At 39.6% G+C, this 21,567-nt stretch overlaps 1 protein-coding gene across 1 annotated transcript in view; it reads right to left on the reverse strand.

Annotated features, from left to right (window-relative positions):
- CHSY3 (chondroitin sulfate synthase 3) overlaps positions 1-21,567 on the reverse strand; it is a 369,759-nt gene that overhangs the window by 43,177 nt on the left and 305,015 nt on the right. The gene's annotated exons all lie outside the window — the stretch shown is intronic.

Below are 21,567 nucleotides of genomic sequence, written 5' to 3' on the forward strand. Positions count from 1 at the left end.
ATGATTCAAGCCACAAGATAAAATAAGGGTAGCAGTGTGAAAAATAGTAATTCAGTGGAGGTGAGCGTTTTTAAACTTGGCGCTATAAAGCTGTGGTTTAAAGAGGCAACCCAAGCGTCACTTAAAAAAATATATATATTTTTTGTTTGTTTGTTTGTTTGTTTTACTACTGTACAGTATATGCAGCCTTTGAATACTTTTATTGAAAACTAATTAATTAATTAAGCTGCCGATCGATTCGTTGCTGCCTTGGAGTTTCAGTGAATCCTTGAGTCAGTGTAACTCAGCAGCTACAATGTAGTCCTATTCTTATATTACTACGGTAACATTATCTATTGTTACACTTTCCAGCTCAAATGCAACAATATAGCACTGGAAAGTGTTACAAATATCTTGCACTCCGGGGAGGTTTGCTATATTAAAACTCATGCAAAATGGCATTAAGGGCCTCATGCACTAAAGGTTCATAAAAAAGATCACTGGGCCATTTAAATCACCGTTTTTATGAGCGTTGGTATCACGGTATTCAGAAAGCCTTCATTACCTGTCATAGCAAAATTAACAAAACGGGCGATTAGCCGGTGATCTGATGAACGACCCTCTAAAAAGGCCTCACCTGGCAAGTTGTATCTGCTGCAGAGAGAGCTGCTCTGAGAGAGCCGTCTCTCCCTGTGCAAATATCGCCTGAAATGTATGTGTATAAATTTTAATTTTGATAATAGTTTAGATGAGCAGGGGGTCTCCTGAGCTGAACTGCATTGGTTTTAGCATCGGGGACCCCTACGTCCCAAGATACAGGCCCCGTTATGGGGTGCCGGTATCTCCTATGCATTTTATACCCATGGTCATGTGACATGGACATTTAAATGCATAGGAGAAACTGGCACCCCATAACGGGGCCTGTATCTCGGGAAGCAGGGTGTCCCTGAGGCTATCCGCTATGGTAATGAAGTTTACTGTAAATGCATTTTTATTGCATAGGATTCATGCCAGGGGTCTCTGGTGCTAATAGTAATGGATATCAGCTCCAGAGATTCCCGGCATCAATCCTATGCAGGAAAAATGCATTTTTTTTCTAAGTCCCATCTCGCCGCTTCTCTGCAGGTTTCCAACACCTTCACTCTATGATGTTCAGTGGGGTTCAGCCAGGGGAATCAAATGGTGGTTAGTGGATAGAAGTCTCTGTACTCCGCGTCCGGATCAAGAGATTCCACAGCACCTCCGGTTCCTCTCCGATTGCTGCAGGCTGTGGTTTAAAGAAGAAGAGCTACGCGTTTCGCCCTAAACAGGGCTTCCTCAGGCTCGTGCAAAGATTTGTGTGTACATGTGTCTAATTGCCTTTTTATCTATGTTTACACCCGTATGAGAGGAGAACCAATGTGAAGATTCGCCCAACGACAAACATCAAGGTTACAGTAAGAAGAAAAGACAGTAAGAGAAGACCATAAAGAAAGAAGAAGGATCATCTAGAAGAAAGACACGACTGCAAAAGAAACCTTGATGGGATACAACTTACACAATGCCGTGTAAGTTTTCCTTTTATTGATTTATTTCGCATCCATAGACTTATTTCACCCACATAAGTCTCAACCCTTTTCTAGGGAGTACCAATCTCCCTTGGAGGGCACTTTAAGGGTGTCAGAACCCCACTGAACATCACAGAGAGATAATACAATCACACTCCACCATTCCTTACTCTGTGCTCCCCCATCCCTTCTCAGGTTCCATATATATCAAGGGTTTTGGATAGAACCTAGTGGGGTAGTTTGAGTCACACGAGGACATCACAATTAAAGTTGCATGAAATATCACTTACCTTACCAATAATATATTTAAATCCTATACTAACCACGGTCAGAGTTAGCGCCCGGGGAATACACTACAACTTTTCCAACACCTTCACGCCAACTTTTTCTGGCGTGAGGATTTTGTGATAAAATCACCATTCTAGAGCGGCGATAGGCGTTCGTAGCCCAATCACTGCTACTAGAATTGCGTGAGTTTATGAACATGCCAAAAAGCGGTGATAAGTGGCTTATCACCGCTGAATTGGTGATTTCTTTTATGACCAATTTTTTTTGAGCGATTCAGTCTTTTATCACCTCTTACTGAATAGCAGTAGGCATTTTGGGCGATAAGTGGTTGATAAGTGACTTATGAACCCTTACTGCATAGGCCCCAAAATGTACTAAGTATTATCTAGTACAGCGATGTGCAAACTGGGGGGCGCATCCCCGTGATTGTCTTACGGGGGCCTCTGTAAACCCCGCGCACTTCCCGAAGGCACACATGTAAGATATTGCATGAACTGCTCATTTACATTCAACATATAAAGTAGCATAATTAGAATAATTTTTATTTTGATGAAAATAAATAATTAGACAAGTAATAATAACAAATGAAATACAAGTTGGATTCAACTAGTTTACATACCAAACCTAAAAGTATAACCAATAATTATTATAGATGGCCGACTGAATGTAACATATTCCATTAGAGTTTCTATCAAAAAAGCCCCCAAATTCAGAGCTTATTTTATATTCTGGCCAAATCCAAAAAGTCAATTATGTCAGCATTCCCTTTGATATTACTTTCAACTGGTTCCACGTATGACATGTTTGTGGTTCCTGCTGAAAAACACAAGTTACTGGACTTATAGATTTAAAAGCAAACATCAACCATGGTAACCACTAATGTACACACAGTAATATATATTTTGCTCACCACAGCAAACCATTTTCAAAACAAAGAATCCACTATTCCTACATACTGTATTTAAGGCTTTCAGCCAAAACAACAATCACTATAGCTACAGTAAGTTTATGTGGTAAGTTGCAGAACTGTAAACTTTAGGATTTATATTAATGAAACAATTCAAATGAATTGTTTAAAACTCAATACTCCATCAGTATAAAGATATTGCAAATCCATGTGCAGTGTAGATAAGGGAGATATTAAAATAATATAGTTGAATTGTTACATTTTTTACTTTACCTTTTTATTACAATACACAATACACAATACTTTTTATACAATTTCTAAACAAATAATGGGATGTCAGTTTTAAGCTATTTGTCGTCGCCAGTACAAAATGATAGCGATGATATAAATACTAGCTATCTAACTGTGCTAGACACAAGTAGTGAAAACATTGATATTCATGAATTTCCCATATGAATTATATGTACAGTATGTATCAATGGTTGTACATTTTTTTTAAATAAAATGTTGTTATAAACACAAACATTAATAAGTTACGACACTTTTACATTCAATAGGTTACAACTACCGTAGGTGATTAACACCTTTAAAACAACAACAACAAATGGTAAAATACAAATATTGTTAATTTGTGTATGAAAGTTTAGTTTTGTAATTTTTGATAAGTTTGAAGCCTTAAATTGGGGGAATTTTAGTGTCTATGTGGTATACAGTATCTCCCTTATCAATGGTCCTTTTTTTTGCACAGCTGCACAACTGCAAACAAAGAGTTCTGCTTTGCTTACTTGTTCAATCTGCTGCATACATTATATCTATATAATTGTTACCAGCAGAGCCTTAGACATCTGCTACTTGTAAGGGCAAATAAGTGCAGTAACAGGACAAGACACCTTGCAGCTAGAATGTGCAAAATAAAATGCATGTTGGGTCCAAAGTCATGTGATCATTATTATGTGGCTCTGCCCTACCCCCTCTGAATCAGTAATGATAAATAGTTGAAGTAAATGTCCTTTAGGCCACGATTATAGGGCATGCGGGTGCAAAACCGTGTGACTTCACGGGCATGAAACATGCACTAGCTGTAGCTTAGCTGGAGTCTATTGCGAGGAGATCGGGAGGCGTGGCGAGAAGGAGTGGCCATAACATCATGTGAGCGGTTTGCCCTCATTGGCTGAACCACTCACGTAAACGCGGCCGTGACGTGCCCGTCCCGCGGGAAGAACAATTTTTAAAAATTGGTGCGCTTAGACGCGTTGGTCAATCGAAAACATTCATTTGTTTTCGCCGCTACTGTAACCCCAGCCTTACATATGAGAAGATAAACAGATACGTATTTAACTATATAATTTGTCATATTGGATGTAGCACTGGGGATTTTTGTCTTTTGATGGAAAAGAAACAGCCTTAGACACAAAAAAAAAGGTATAACTTTTACTATAATGGCACTGAAAAGGCCATGTTCCCCATAATAAATTAAGCATTTAGCCATTAGTAACCTGCTTTGCCACTGTAGCTTTTTTATCCCCTCACACAAACCAGGGTCCTATCACCCCCATAGATTGCTCTAGCTTTGCTTTCTCCTTAGATTCCTCCAGTCTTCTGTCCTCAGTTAGAGGGGGGACATGGCACAGCTTGTTGAGGGGCTCAGATGCGAGTGTCCAGATAAGACAAGTGTCTACTATACTTAGATAGCAGACTTCATTAATACCGCTAACAGCACAACCAGTAGCAGATTTCTCATTAGGCCCGATACGCCCGGGCCTAGATTGGTAAAATTTTGGGGAGGCAAATTTCCAGTATATAATTTGCTCTCCCCCCCTGATTGCCGGGGCAGACCGTGGGGCCTCTGTAAAGTTTTTACCTTCTCCTTCATGCCGCCCTCCTCCTTCTTCAGCTTCAAATAACGGGGTGACGTCACACACCATCGCGTTGCCATGGCAGGGAGGGCGGCACGAAGGAGGAGCGCGGCAAGAGCAATAACGCTTGCTACATTTGAACATCAAGTCTCCCTGAAAACTCAGATTCCTTTGAGTCTTACTGATTTTTAGCATTAGGGCACCTAATTGCAAAACGTGAAGATTAGGTGCAAAAAGTAACTGCACCAGATTTCTTAAAAAAAAAAACATTGCATTACTCAAAAGTTATTTTTTTCTGCTAAATGTGCTGCAATATCTGCATTATTTTTGCACTACAGAGACTTCAACAGACTCCCTCATGTTTTTCTTCTATTGATGATATCACGTTTGAATTCAGAATTACAAATTTGAAACTCATGCACATCCTCTTGTCTGGCTGTTGCTGGTGCGTGGAGACATGAAGCCAGATGCCTGCTGCCTCACTGTTAATCACTGGCCCACATTTGGGCCCATGACTTACATAGCATATTTGTCATAAACCCATTAGAAGGAACATGAAGTTTTGCTTCATTGGACTCCTAGTTCAGGTTCGTTTTAAATGAGAAACAGCTTCTTTAAACCATGTAAACTTAGCAATGAGGACATGAAAGCACTGTGATTGGAAATCCCTGTTGAATTATAATTGTACTTAGAAATTGGCAAAGTACAAAGGAACCTTTTTTTCCCAGTCTTCTGGAAACCATGTTATTATTTTTTTTCCAAAATATATTTTTCTATCAAAAAATTACTTCACATAAATTGTCCTGGAACAGGATTCTATTTTTTTCTGCCTTCAGGCTGCCAGCACTCCTCAGAGTAGCTATTGCAACAATGTTGCGATCCCTGGTGGGTTTCTTGGCTTCAGCCAGTTGCCTTGGCAACCCCCTGCCTTTTACCAGGATGCACTGCCCCCCCTCTCCTTGCCAAGTGGTATTGTCCCAGTTGATTTCCCATCAGCCCAGACCAGCATGCTTCCTTTTAGTACCAGCAGCCATCCTGAGCAGTTATCTCTCCTATCCTGGTAAAGTTACTGATTTTTAACTATCCCTATATCTTGCATTTAGTCCACTTCCCTCATATCTCCCCCTCCCCTCCTTTACTCTCATGTCCCAGTGTTCCCTCAGTACTTTTTCCCCCTTTTTATTTGTGTGCTGTTGCCCCAAATAAACACTTCAGCAAGTAAGAAGGTTCCCTTGCTTGATATATGGGATTGAGTTAAACTGCCTGTCCTTACGCATCTCTCAGGGTGTGCTTGGTCCAGAACATACATGAGCATAATCTAAAAATATCACAAATACAATGAATATACTAGGTACTGTTCTGCCATTAGTTATATATCCCTTGCTCAATGCAGACATTTCTAGTAGCGTAAACTAATAATATATGATAATATTAGCTATGTTTTGTAACTTTGAATTCCAGAGGCATGCACAAAGGCTAAAAATATAGTTTTTACCTAAGGCAATTTAGCTAAAAGCATCCTGCTGCCATGGGATCATTTCAGAATCATTTGTTACTGAACTGTTGCAGTGAATTCAATATGAACTTTCATAGCCTCTGTACTGCTGTATCAACAACCTTTAGAGCTAGTTTCTTGCACTTGTTAATAATAAGAATTATTCCTTATTGAGCAGCCTTACTCAACCTTTATATAATAGGTATTTTCACATTTAGAAAAATGTACAGCTCTAGTGAAATCAATGACAATCGCTCCTCTGTCTGCAACCCCAGAAGTCCATGAAATAATTATCCAAGCAGGCCAATTCCTGGTAACAGTGCATTTAACTGAGAGCAAATTGTGAGCAAGTGGGCAAATTGTCACGCTAATCATCGAAAACTTTACAGTCAACATTTCTATTCTACAGTATTCCATTGTGATGAATTGATGTAATTAGCTAGTAGTTCCCTTAATCGTCCATTTCTATGGCACATCAAAATCGTACACATTAATCTATGATGCTGGCAACCTTCACAAGTTATCTACCAGTCCAGGTTTTTACCTGGTTTATCATGTATATAACCTTTTAAAATTACATGAATTGATGAGTGTCTTGCAAACATATTTCTCTATTTTAAAGCAGCAGTCCAAGCTGCCGTTTTTTAATTTTTCTATTTGAATTTCCCCCCTCTAATATGTTCATCAATTGATCCGTTCTCCTGTTATCAATCGGCAAATATTCTCGGCTTGGGGGTTCACTAAATGGCTTCAGAGGAGTATTGACTCAGTATCCATGACTTTGTAAATGGTTGCTATAGAAACAAAAACTGTGTGTTACATTGAAATACATTAAAAAATGTCATTCAGTTGCTTTATTTTTTTTAATGCTACAAGTATTTTCTCATAGTACAGAACTGATTTATTAAAAAAAAAACACACATGCAAGATATTTCTTGGTCTGCAGCTTTAAGAAAAAGGACTTCAAATGACTTACAGTGCTTGTTTACTTGTTGATTCAGATTTAACCATCTTAAAACTAAATTATTACATTAGTGAGATATATGTACGTATAGAGTATTAGGATTAAAAACTTGCAATCTCCAGTAAAAAGTTTAATTAAATGACAAATCAACATTAATTTCGTGAAGGTGCATGATGAAGTATGAATAAAGAACACTTTTCATGGAGAGAGGCAGATTTTCCTTCTTGACTATTTGAACAGTACAGGTACAGAATAACGCAAGAAATAATGTGGTAAAAATGTATTGCGTTAAAGAGATAAGAAAATGGTTACCAACCATTTTTTCCCTTGAGGCACTCCTACTCACAATGATCAGTAGCTAAGGCACCCCCACAACAGGACAGTCAGTGACAGAAGGCACAGGACAGAGACAGAGATTCAGTGACAGAAGAAACACACACACACATACATGGACAGAACAAATACACACAAAACCGTGACAGACACAGCCTCCCCTCCTCTCTTGCCCATGTGGCTTCCTCCTCTGCTTTGCCACACCCCCAGGCTACTGACACCTCCTTCTGATTGGCGACTGCTGGGTAATGCAACCAATCAGGATGGAGGGAACTGCTCAGCTCTCTATCAACTCCCCTGCTGTCTCCCTGCTCTAGGAGAACAGGCCGCAGCCCATTTTGATCCGCTCACCGAACCGCAGGGAAGCGGAAACATGGTTGGGAAACACTAAAATGAGCATTACCAATGTTTTCAATGGCATGTACAGTAAAACTTGCAGAAATACCATGCTAGCGTTATCAGAGCATATCATGTTAATGGGAGTACTGTAGTAACATCTTCTACTTGCCTACTGTAGTTTTTCTCTAAAAAAAATCTTAAACTATTGACATAAAACACTTTGGTTTGAAGGATACTCCGCGTGACACGATAGCTGCTATGTCCACTCCAACACTCTGGAAACAACATTCAATCTGATTCTATCTGCATAGTTATATTAACCTTAGGCAGCAGAGTTTTTCTGAGGGACTCTCTCACATTTAGAAAGGTGCAAGGAAGATTAGGAGAGCCCTGCAGGAATGGGCAGGCATCCCATTCCAAAAGTAAGCAAAACAAACACATGTTTAAAACTGAAAAAAGTGGAATATAGCATCTGGTTCAACAAATCAGGATGGCTAGTGATAAAATGAATGCATGAAAAGAGGTTTAACATGATTTATCATTATGATGTTTGTCATTTTTTCATTGCAGTGTTGTTTTTTTCTACAATACTCCTTTTCAGATACAAATAAAATTCTAGTACTGACAAATACTGAGCAAGGCACCCTTGTATTTCAGTGCACACTTTCATGTGCTGTAGCTTCACTTTTTGGCACATTATTCTTTTGATATATACTAATTCGTAGTGGTCTCCTGCAAGATTTTATTTTACTCCAATGCCTTGAACACACACTTGTATACTTAAATTACATTATTGTGAGCGTAGTTCAGAGAACTAAAGGTCTTTTGTACAAGTTGGACTGTGTAATGGAGAGACTTAATCACAGAAATTATGAGATTGTGTTTGATTCTGTGAGATGTGGGGAGCATAGGGAGGGATGTCTGTGTAATGCGCTTACACAGACAGAATGGTGTTTTGTTGAGGGGAAAAACCTGCCAACAATATTACTGATATATAATTTGGGGTATTTTTTAGAAGCCAGTAGGATCTCATGTGAAGCATTTTAGAAATATATTTTAGAATATTTTCATTTTCATTGGCTCAAGCCAAGAAAAAGTCATATGTCTTATATTAAGTTGATCTGGATATTAATAATAGTAATCAGATATATTCAGGGTACCAATCATTGTATTAAGATCCCCCCCATCCCCACTCTCTCCCTTCCTTCCCCCACCCCCCTCCTTCCAACTATACCTTTTTTCTATCTTATCTCATCTATCCACTTTAAGTTCACACCTGAGAATAAGGAGCAGCAGCTCACTGTTAAGAAACGACGGGAACAACATGGATACATATCCATAACTATGGATCTTAATACTGTATGAAAATATTTGATATATTGTGTACCACCTGTAATGTGATGTTCCCCTTGCAATGTAAAGATGTGTATCTCAAAAAATACAACAAAAAATATTGAAACAAATATTTATTGTAATTATTACAGAGAAAGAAATGTATCTATCAAACTGCAAAAACATTTTTTATCTCTAGACATACATTACTTTCTAAATGTATTTTAATTCCTAAATGATGAAATATTAAATAGTACATACAAATGTATCTCAATTAGTAAAATAATGCATTTTTGTCATTTTAGTAATTACAATGAAGTATTTGTAGTCTTCTTAATATGCCTAACTAGCATGGAGATCCACAAATCTTTTTTTTTTTTTTCCTAGTGTAAGTGAAAATGGCAATTTCATAGATAACAATGGTTATGAAAGAATAAATCAATTATCCTAATGAACTGGCCCTAATGAACTGGTTTGGTGTATAGTATTTAGTGTTTAAACAAAATCCACACAAAAATAAGCAGCTAAGATTGCTGTTTTAAAAGCATAAAAACTTGACAGTACTGTATGCCCAATATAATTCTGCAACATAAGTCCACGGAGCTGAAATGAACCAGATTCAGCTCCAGAGAATACCCTGCTTCAATCCTGGATACAAAAAAATTAAAATAAGAGATTGGCTTGCTTCTTCAAAGTGCACATAAAAAGAAGAGAAAATACAGTATGTGGCAAGGTATGCAGAAATGAATACAGCATATACTGTATTATGACTTGAGTGCTCAATGTAAAAAGGCAAAGAGCAGTAGGGACACAGGCAGGATTGCCTCCTTCTACGGAAGGCCAACCTGCAGAAAAATGTAAAAACAAATTGTCTCTTACCTGGTGCAGCGGCGTCTCCTATCATCCTCCTGCATCTCCACCTGCAACTCCTATGAACATGGCTGCGCCACGTCACATGAAGCAGTGTTGCCATTGCAATGTGATGCTACATGACATGACGTTATGCGGCGTCAAGTTGCCATTGCAATGTGATGCTGCATAGCGTTGTGACGTAGCATCCCGTTGTCATGGCAATGCAGCGTCATTTGACGCCACGCAGCCATCTTCACGGGAGTTTCGGGGGGAGATGCAGGAGAATGCCAGAGATGCCGCCGCACCACACCACCACTCGGAGATTAACAGGCAAAACCTGTAGCCCGGAGGTACTGTAAATGCACAAAACCCATAGTCTCTGGGTCAAACCCAGAGTGGTGACAACACTTTACACAGGGCATCCTTGTCCTGTTCCATTAGAAATCCTGGCCCTTCTTTTCCAGCTGTATGTAGCTATCACATAAGCTGATACCTAGGAAATTCCAAATGTTTTGTAGCACTGATGTGTGAATCCTTTATGCATTTATCGGCTTTCAATTCCATAATGATTGACCAGACTTCATTATTAGTTATCACTCCTTCAGCTAAAGTAGGAAACGCACAAGGTAGGACTTGGTCTCTCACAGCTGGGCTGTTATGATTGTTAGATTCTTGTCTTGTACTTCTTTGACACAGGCTTCGCTGTACAGTAAAAGCTGTGTAAAACGGCAGGTATATCCTCAAGGGGATCCAATTTAAAGGATAAGGAGCAATGTGACAGTCTACAAATCTTAGCCAAGTTACTTGACATGACGTTAACCTAACTTAACATCACGTTAAAACTAATGGTGTATTTTCAAAGGACAATAACTGTAACTTTAAGTCATGTTTTCTCCCGTAAAGAGCATTGCATTAACAATAACGGCTCTTAAGATATAATTGCATGTAAAGGATATGCAAATGAAGCATCATCATAACATTGCATATCTATGTATGTATGTATGTATAATTTTATTTATATATTACCAACAATGTACGCAGCGTTTTAAGACTTTACAATACAAAAAAAAAAAAACAGAAATTACAACCGCCGGGAAGAAGTGCAACAGGTAAATGACAACATAAGGCAAATGGAGACCCTGCCACTAAGAGCTTATGTTGGGAGGCTTACAGATGTATTAGGAGTAAAAGTAAGTTATTAGAACTGCAGTCAGGGGAGGTCAAGCGCATCTGGAGTTTATGAGGTGGATTTTCAATGTGTAAAGTAAAGGTGCTTGGCGAATATTGAGTGGAAGAGCGTTCCATAGGTACAGTAGGAGAGATTAGTGAAAGAAGTTTAAGATGGGAGAGGGCTGTAGAGGTAAAGACAAAAGAGAAGAAAAGGGAGGAGTCGAATGTAACTCCTAAGTAGTGTGCTTGCGGGAATGGGTGGATAGTAGTGTTATTGACTGTAACAGAGACAGGAACAATGGGGCCTGGTTTTAGAGAGAATATGAGAAGTTCTATCTTAGCCATGTTAAAGCTTGAGGCGATGAAGGGCCATCCAGGCAGAGATTGCTGATAGGCACTCTGTAGTTTTTGACTGGTCTGTGGGTGAGATGATAGGTTAATCCAAAGGAGTCAATGCGGTCACCCAACGAGAGAGTACACAGAGAGAAGAGTAACTGGCTTAAAACAGAACCTTGAGGAACAACTACAGAGTTCCATAGAGGTTGAAGAGCAGTTGGCATAAGAGACACTGAAGGAATGGTGAGAATGGCAGGAGCAAAACCAGGATAGGACAGTGCCAAAAATTCCAAGAGAGTGTAAAGTGTGCAGGAGAGGAGGGTGGTTAATAGTATCAAAAGCTGTGGAGAAGTCAAGAAGAATCAGAATGGATAGTTTTCTTCAGATTTGGCAGTATGGAGGTCATTATCTTCTTTGGTGAGCATGTTTCTGTAGAGTATGCCATGCGGAAGCCTGATTGGAGAGGGTCAAGTAAGTTATGGGAGTTGAGAAAGTGAAATATACGTAGAGAAGCCATTAGTTTAGGAGCAAAATGTAAGAGGGAGACTGTGCAATAGTTAGAAGGGGCTTAGGGTCTAGTGTGTTATTCTACATGCTAGAGACATTTTGTATTATTATAGGTCTAATAATAGCTTGTTTAAAAAGAGATGGAAATGGGTATGTACCAGAACACAGAGATGAGTTAAAGAAGATGTTAGTGAGGAGGGGGTTCATGGTAGAGGTGAAGGGCTTTAGAAGATGCGAGGGGTTGGTGTCAAGGCTGCATGGGGTGGAGGTTGAGGAGAGCAGCAGGAGAGATACTCCTTCCTTTGTAACTGGAGAGTTAGCTGCAGGAGAACTAGAAAGTAGGAGTGTGGAAGGGGCAGATGGGATATCCTTGTGGATAGCTTCCACCTTGCATTTGAAATAATCTACAAAGTCTTGGTGTGTAATGGAAAGAGTGGAGCATGGTGTGGTGGAAGGTCAAAGAAGGATGTCAAAGACAGAAAAGAGGTTATGTGGATTGAATCTGCTACATCTGTTTATAAGAGAGGGGAAGTAACCCTGATGTCACGTGGCACCGCAGCGTCATTTGATACCGGAGACAAGGTGGGTGGGGGGGAGGGGAGAGTAGGAAGGGGGACGCAGTCTGAAAAGTTTGCACACCTCTGACGTAGAGGATTATAGCACTCACATTTTTCCCTTAGCGACAAAGCATTTTCACACTTTTTTGCAAGGGAGGTGAAAGATGCGCTTTTCATATGCTTCTGAAGTGATTTCTTCAATGTAAAGCGAAACAGAAATATACAATAATGCAGATAGTCTGAACTTGTATGGTAGAAAAAGTACAGTAACAAAAACAATAAAATGTGTACTTACAATGTGCAGCATGTAAAAATGCATATAATACCAGGCACATAAGCCTCAGATAGCCGGGGCTGTGGAATCTCACCGCCGCTGGCACCGAGTTGGTGTCCCCTCGTGATTTAGTTACTTTTTCTACCATAAAAGTTCAGACTATCTGAACTATTGTGTATCGGTTTCCCTTTACATTGAGTAAATCACTTCAGAAGCATATGAAAAGGGGATCTTTCACCTCCCTTGCAAAAAAGTGTGAAAATGCCGTTTCCCTAAAGGAAAAATGTGAGTGCGATAATTCTCTAAATAATACATGATTCATGATCCTGATTGAAACATATTACACTGTCTATTATTTTCTGTCCCTGCACTTCTATTATTTCGGTACTGGATCCTGCGGTCCCCTAAATGTCATGGACTACTTTCTATTTGGAAGAACAAGAAGGACAGTCGTCCCCCGCCCACAGGGTCTCTGAACTGTGATCCTCCCCACATATTGTTGATCACTGGATTTGTACTATTTTTATTTTTTATTATATCACTGTGTTGTTCACATATCACAGATTCACTTAATTTTAGGTGGATTAGACTACCATTTAACACTTTTTGGTTAGTGTATAGTGAAGTCATGTTATGCTTTGTGTAGTGCCGTCTGGCTACAGACTCTGTGTCAGTGTGTAGTGTCATCATGGTTATACTCCCAGCCAGTGTATATTGCAGAGTATAACTTGACGGCACTATACACAGAGTATGTAGCCAGCAGCACTACACACTGATACAGGACATAACCTGACGGCACTATACACTGATACAGGACATAACCTGACGGCACTATACACTGATACAGGACATAACCTGACGGCACTATACACTGACACAGGACACAACCTAATGGCACTATACACTGACACAGGACATAACCTGACTAAGTACTGTACAAGTGGGAGGGGGTAAGAGGGGGTGACACATGGGAAGGGGGGGAAGAGGGAGTGAATCATGGGGAAGGGAAGGGGGGAGATGGAGAAGTAGGGGACAAGGGGGAGATGGGGCCAGTTGGGGGCAACAGGGGGGTGACAGGAGTCAAGGGGGGCAGTAAGGTGATTAACCATACCTTGCTCTCCTGTCACCATGGAGCTTTCAGCAGACAGGGTGTATACACACACCCAGTGCTACTTGGGTGCCCATCAGAGGTCACTGATCCTTAGGAGGTCAGAAGATGAGTTGGTTAGGGGGCGCTCTGGCTTCTCTTCCATGTCTCTATGGTCTCTGTCTGCAGTCAGAGGCCATGTTTTTGGTCCCCTTTAGGGGCTGCACATGAAGCAGTGAATGGTCACAAGTGGTGCTTGGGCCACAGGTTGTACTAGAAGATAGAATGGCCATTGTTTTTGCATATAATTAGCTTTGAGGACACGAGTTAAACTCAGTGAATATATAACGCCTCCTCCTGTTTTAGGTAATGTAACGTTATGAGCCCTATCTTAATGGAGCACATGGCTTAGAGGTGCCCTAAATCAGGGGTGCGCAATCTTTTCCCCCTGTGCCCCCTTGCCGGCTCTCCCCCGCTCCTCGCGCCATGGCAACACGATGTCACGTGACCCCACAATGCGTTGCCAGAAGCCGTCTGAGCCCAGGTAAGTGAAGTTACAGAGGCCTTCGCCGCTCCCTTGGCATTTAATTTAAATGCCTTCGAGAAGAGCGCAGGGCCTCTGTAACCGCCAAGCCCCCCCCCCCCCCCGCATAGAATGGTGGCACGCACACCAGTTTGCGCAGCCCTGCCCTAAGTTGTAGACTATGAAATGCATATGAAATGTAATTTTATTTCATTCAAGGTAGGTTTTTGAGACTTCTGCATGGTTTACCACATCCTTGTCTCTTTTTCATTTAAAAAAAAGTGATGCTAATGTCCCCTTGTATGAGAGTGCAAATATCTACTTTCACAGTGCAAGATTTCCTTTCTTCCATGTATGAAATAATGGGGGGGGGGGGTTGTTTGTTTTTTATATGAACATTGTACCTTTTGTTTGCATATCAATGAAAATAAATCAATCATGAGGCATGTTTAAGCTGCCAGTGATGAGGCCCACCAATGGCACATGGTTACAATGGGATAGTAAGCAATTGTCCCCAGTGTTGGGGAACATTACCATGGAAACAGGGGGCACATCTTTAAGCACCTCTACAAAAACATAATGGAAATATTGTTGAAATAAGCTAGTGGCAAGTGGAAAAAGAAAACTTTGTAGCATCATATTGAAAAACTGGTTGCTTGATTGCTTTTGTGTGTCTATCATTATACTTGATTGAGAAATAATTTTCTGTTGAGTGAAAACACAATTAAATGTATAAAAAAAAAACTGCAACAAAAACAACCGATTTCAAATGTAAATGTTAAATACACCAACACTGCTGTGCAATAGTTAATGTATGCATCACAAATAATAAGGCTTGCTTTCTTAAAAGCAATTTCAAATTTTGTGGCATCATAGATTTTACTTCTAAATATCTCTACACTACTGTATATGGGACAAAACTTTATGTTGTGGCTCTCCAAATGTAACATTGAATATATTATGTCATCAGGGAAATTGTAGGTAAATTCTACATTAATCATAGTATACAGACATAGTTAACACTTAATATTATGGCTGCACTTTATGTATGTATGTCTTTATTTATACAGCGCCATTAAAAAAAAAAGAGCTTCACAGTAGTATTACACACAACAATCATATAAATAACAAATAATACAAATAACAGATCATGGGAATAAATGCTTCAGACATAAAAATTAACATTTAGGAAGAGGAGTCCCTGCTCCGAAGAGCTCACAATTTAATTGGTAGGTAGGAAGGACGTACAGGGACAGTAGAAGGGTGTTCTGGTAAGTGCGTCTGCAAGGGGCCAAGCTTTATGTATCGGGTGTATAGTATTAGCCACAGTGCTACTCATATGCTTCGTTAAGCAGGTGTGTTTTAAGGTGGGTCTTAAAGGTGGATAGAGAGGGTGCTAGTCGGGTATTGAGGGAAAGGGCATTCCAGAGGTGTGGGGCAGTCAGTGAGAAAGGTTTAAGGCGGGAGAGGGCTTTAGATACAAAGGGGTTAGAGAGAAAACATCCTTGAGCGGAATGCAAGGGTCGGCATGGTGCATAGCGAGAAATTAGGGCTTAGATATAAGGAGGAGCAGAAGAGTGTAAAGCTTTAGAAGTGTGGAGGAGAATTGAGTGTGACATGCGGGATTTGATAGGAAGCCAGGAGGGTGATTTCAGCAGGTGAGACGCTGAAACAGATTTAGGAAAGAGTAGAGTGATTCTGGCAGCAATGTTTAGGATAGATTGTAGGGGAGACAGGTGAGACAGGGGAGACAGGTGAGAGACAGGAAGGCCGGACAGCAGGTGGTTACAATAATCGAGACGGGAAAGGAGAGCCTATGCACTTTAAAAGAAAGAATATAGTAAGGTGGATAAAACAAGCAATTGTCTTCAATATGAAGTCAACAGATGGCATATCAGTTATTCTGTGCATTTTCTACTCAAAGTTAAGAGGCCTAGTTGTCAATTACGACATGTAGTGTAGTCTTCCGAACAGATACAGTGATATAAAATAAGTGCATTGAAATAGGCCATGGGTTTACTATGCTTGAGTTGAAGTGACCATTTTAGCCACAAAAAAACACAGCTTTGAATTTTGCTTTGAGCTTTTAGTTTGGAAATTTGCTTAAGATTTCAGGATTTCTGCTCTCTTGTTCCTAATTCCAGCAAAGTTAATTACATACTTGTCGTTCTTTTTAATTTGCATTTAGCTGCACTATAAAAATGAAACCAACGTGAAGTAGTTATTATATACACAAAAGTAGTTCAATTGAGAGCCTTGAGAGTATATCATGGCTACAGAAGAGACACATAATTAATGATGTACATTTAAAAGCCAGACCTAGAAGCCAGACTTATATTGTTATGGAATAGAGAGGAGCCCATTCCTTCTGCCTGAATAGAAATACGTGGTCATTATCAAGCTTGAGTATGGCAAGAAATCGAGTCTGTATTTTGCAGACTGTTTATTACTGTCACATTTTAAAGTGAAATAGATCCTTAGCACAGTTACAATGAGACTCATTGTCATCAATTCATTTCCACTGCCACAAGTACTTTATAGCTGTCAAAAGGAACATTTCATATTTTTGGCTGTTCTGAAATGAAAGCCGTAAAAATCAAATGTTTAGGGCTACACACTTCTTTCCAGATACATTTTTTCCTGTAGAACAATAACCCAAAGCACTATTAGAGGCCTTTTCATATACTGTAGCTATTCATGCCCAGTGTCAGCATTTAGCTTAATCTAACACATCAACGTAGTAATGGTCACTTTGGGTACTGTACTATTAGGGTATACTAAATGGCTGAAGCCAGAAGAGATGGACACACTGCAATGTCATTTTGATAAAAATGGGAAGGTGAATATACAATGTATGGCATAAATAAATTGGTTATCAAGGAAAGTGGAAAAAAGTAAGTATGGAAAAATAAGGCTTTGAATTAAAATACAATAAATACTGAGTAAAGCTCTGAGAGTTCTGGTTTTATCATCAGTTTCCTACTTGAATTTGAGCTGAAGGGGTACAGAAGCTTGTGGTAATGTCATTGTCTTTAAAGCAGATGAACAGTTCAAATCTCAAAGGGTATTTTTTTTATTTCCTTCACTCCTCATGCATTAATCTACATATACATATCCCAGGGGGGAAAAACACGTTAGCGGTGCGAATATTAACAAAAATCATTCTAAACATTGGTGGGACAATTTTTTATACATTTGCCCATCTCTAGGATGGACTTGAATGCAAGCTCTTATAAATAAATATGTCCCCTAGCCCCCTCGCTATCCACCTTTAAGACCCACCTTAAGACACATCTGCTTAAAGAAGCATATGAGTAGCACTGGATAATCATGGACACATGACACAAAGCTTGGCCTCCTGCAGACGCACTTACTAGTATTCCCTCCTACTGTCTCTGTACGTTCTCCCTACCTACCAATTAGATTGTAAGCTCCTTGGAGCAGGGACTCCTTCCTTAATGTTACTTTTACATTATGTCTGAAGCACTTATTCCCATGATGTGTTATTTATATTTGTTATTTATATGACATGTATTACTACTGTGAAGCGCTATGTACATTTTATGGCGCTATACAAATAAAGACATACATACATACATACATAATTCCAAGTCAAACTATAAAAAAATTACAGGTTTTCAACACACGAAGAATCAGGTCAAAGTTGATTGAATAGAAATATATCATTATAGAAAGATAAAAGAACAGATATACAGTAGACCTGCAAATATCTAATAGGCTTCCGTTGCTCTGTTTCACTTGTCTTGTTACAGATGAAGCGGCCATTATTTGAAGAAATCACGGCGCCGTTTTCGTGTGCGCTGCTGTACTAAACGCGGCATTAACGCCGCCAATCCCCCCAGGCACACGTGTTTATCGCGGTTGCTTTGTTTACATTTCGTGGATTGTGTGCAATTAAATGCAATGAAATGAATGAAATGTAATGTGTACAGTACTGTGCTACTGTGTCAATTTCAGGTGTTTAAAAGCGACAATACTAAAATGCCATTTTCTACACTCGCCTGAACTCGCGTCTTAAGGCAGGAAGGTTGGAAGAAATCCCGCGCCATGACATGGGTATTCCGAGGTACTGTTGCGGCCCCTTTTATCCTCCTACATCCCCGAATTTTTTCGGGGATGTTTTCCGTATGTCACGCACTTTGCCACGTTCAGCCGCATTCATGGCTAGACAGCGCTAATAGCGCTAAACAATGAAACCGTCCGCGGCGCCTAAAACGGCCGGAACATGCAGCATCTGCCCGCGGTTTTAAAAATCGCGTTGAAACGGCTGCACGAGGATAAAGGCGGCCGCCACTGTATTTACCACGTGATTTGTTAAAATAATGGCTGCTGCATCTGTATAACCTGTTTCAATTGATTTAAAGAATATTATACATATTTATCTCCATTTTTGTTTTGTTGACAACATGATTCATCATTTTGGCGTTAACTGCCATTTCTGCTTATGACATTTATTTCTACATTCCAAACGGCAAAACATTCCAGGTAATCAAAAAAGTCCTAAACGTCTGCTTTAAGAATTCTCTTCTGTCTTATATGATGTCCCAATTAAGAAAGTGAAAAAAGGTGATGAATGTTTGCTGTTTGCAGAGATGTTGTGATTTATTATTCATCACAAATTAAATCCCGCCTCTAGTGTCCTAATGTGTTACAACATTGTATCCATTAAAAAAAAGCACACCACTATAAACAATTAAGTATGAAAACAATACTTATTTTTATATTGAATTTTAGTATTTAAAATGTGACTTTTTTTTATCAGTGTCATATAGATGTACAAAGTATGTTGTAAAGGTTGGTACAGTACCTGGGGTCCCTTACAATATACCGTACGTCACGAGGGTTTGCCCGTTTTCTAAGGGGTGTTAGCGATCAGCAGTCTGACTGCAAACTAAACAAAAAGGGCAGCCCCCGAACTAAGCATTTACACCAACAGAAGCAGGAAACGATTGTGTGAGTGTTCAGGAATGGAGTTGTCACCTAGGTGGCTCGCTGGCACTGAGGGGTAGTATTGGAATGGAATGCAAACAACTTGTCAACTTGAAAACAAGTTGTCAAGTAAATAGAATTCTACTGAATGTCAAAGATAAACCGGAATGGGATTTGTGGCTGCAGATGTTCCACCAGCGGTCATTTGGTTGTGGTGAAATGGCCATGACCAAATGTCCTAGACTGAAGATAAACAAACACAACTGGACTCCATGGGATGCAGATGTCCCATCTCCCCCTTAGCTGATTAGCAGCAGAAGATAGTAGACTAAATGAAATCCTTCTACGCAAATGATATCTTTAACAAATTGTTTTCATCATGCTTTATACTTTATAAATTGTATGAACGAAAGTTTAATCCCCTCAATTTTAAAACATTGAAGAGGTTGCTAGACCACTGTCTACCCACGGGCTTCATTATTACTACTGTATGGAAACTGTACTAATAGTGAGTCACATTTGTTGAGCTTGATATTAAGAAACTGTATGCTTTTTCCTCCTGTGTCTATGCTAATCATGTGCTGGCAATTTGGGTATTTTCTGAATAACAACTCAATGCTTGTTTATTCTGAAAGCCATTTAAAGCTGCAGTTCAGTCTTTTTTTTTTTTATTATTAATTTTTTTACTTCAATAGTTTTATGTGTGCAATCTCTAATTACCTAAAGAACTGTATAGCTGCAGGTCAATTCGTTCTCCATGTATTGATAGGTTGAAATTTGGTCACATAATTAGTGAAGGGATCTGTTTATATTCTGCTTGTCTGTCAGTGGAAGCTCATGAATATTAATGAGCACTCCTGCACTGACATGTGCTAGAGGGAGGGCAGGGCTGACAAAGGGGTGTGCCAGGGCTTGTGACAGGACATGAAGGGGCAGTGCCTTAGCAAATGGCTGTTAAAATAGAATACAAGAAAATTGGTCTTTAAAAGTTGTTTTTTTTAAAACAGAAAATGCTAAAAGTATTTTTTCTTACTACAGAACTGATTTATTAAAAAAAACACACATGCAGGATATTGACTGAACTGCAGCTTTAAATGTAGATGTATGTGTGAATATCATGCCCTGTAACCCGATCCACAACTTTAGCACTAACCATCATTTTGTGCAAAATGGCAGAACTAAAGTGCTCCAGGTCAAAGAGTCGTTGATTAAATTTGCAAATGTGACTTTTTCTGAGAACTCATTAATTAAATTGTTGACAGAAGTTTTGCACATCTTTAAAGTCTGAGAAGTAACCTGCTAAACCATTTGTTTTCATTCTGTTCAGTTATTATATGTTTATTTCATATTACAGGATGTTACATTTTACTTTCTAAGTTACATTATGCTGTGAAATAAGCTGATATCCTGTAATAAAATTGAAATATATTTTTTTATTTACTAAATATCAAGAAGTATTTTATTGAGCCAAAATGAGTGCTGCGTGAAATATCATGTTTGTACATTTGTATTTCTAATTTGACCCCAAAGAACTGTATGCAGGGCATTAAAGATATATAGTATTAAGACTTAATACCACAACATATTAGAAAAAATGGGGATTGGTGCAAGAGATATAAAAGCAAGTATTCAAGAAAAGTCATCCATGATGCTAAGCTTGGAATTTCACCAGTACACTTTAAGACTTACAGAGACAATAGGAAAACCTCAGGCTGAGTTCAGGGTAGAAACCACAGCCGCGTGCTTCTGTGTGCGTCTCCGCCGCGCGCTCCTGCAGCCCAGAGATCTTTGCCTTAGCTGCAGGACTTGGGTTGCGGTGTTAGGGGGTGTGGCAAACGTGTCACGGAGCTGGTTCGCTGAACCAGCTCATGTGACACGACTGCAGCCCCAAAAATCAATTTCGGTTGTGGCGGCAAAATGTAGCAGCGTCAACGCTGTACTTTGCCCCGCCGGGTGTAGTTTTCAGTTTGAAAACTCCCACCGAACAAACCGAAATTGTAACGAACGTGTGCGTGCACGTAAGCGCGTGCACATCGTGTAGTATTCACCTTGAACTCAGCCTAAGACTGCACTGGTGCATCGGACATGGTCAAAAGTGAAAGTGTGCATGCAGTGGGTGGTGTAGTCACATCACAGAGCCAATGAAATGCTTCATTATAAAGATGACTTTTCATACTGGTCTTTAAGATGTCAAAATACGTAGTGTGGCAGATACAGACAGGTACATACTGTAAGGGAATGATGAGTGAAAACATTTTCATGCAGGAAAGA

This window comes from Ascaphus truei, chromosome 1, assembly GCF_040206685.1.
Source record: "Ascaphus truei isolate aAscTru1 chromosome 1, aAscTru1.hap1, whole genome shotgun sequence".
NCBI lineage: Eukaryota > Metazoa > Chordata > Amphibia > Anura > Ascaphidae > Ascaphus > Ascaphus truei.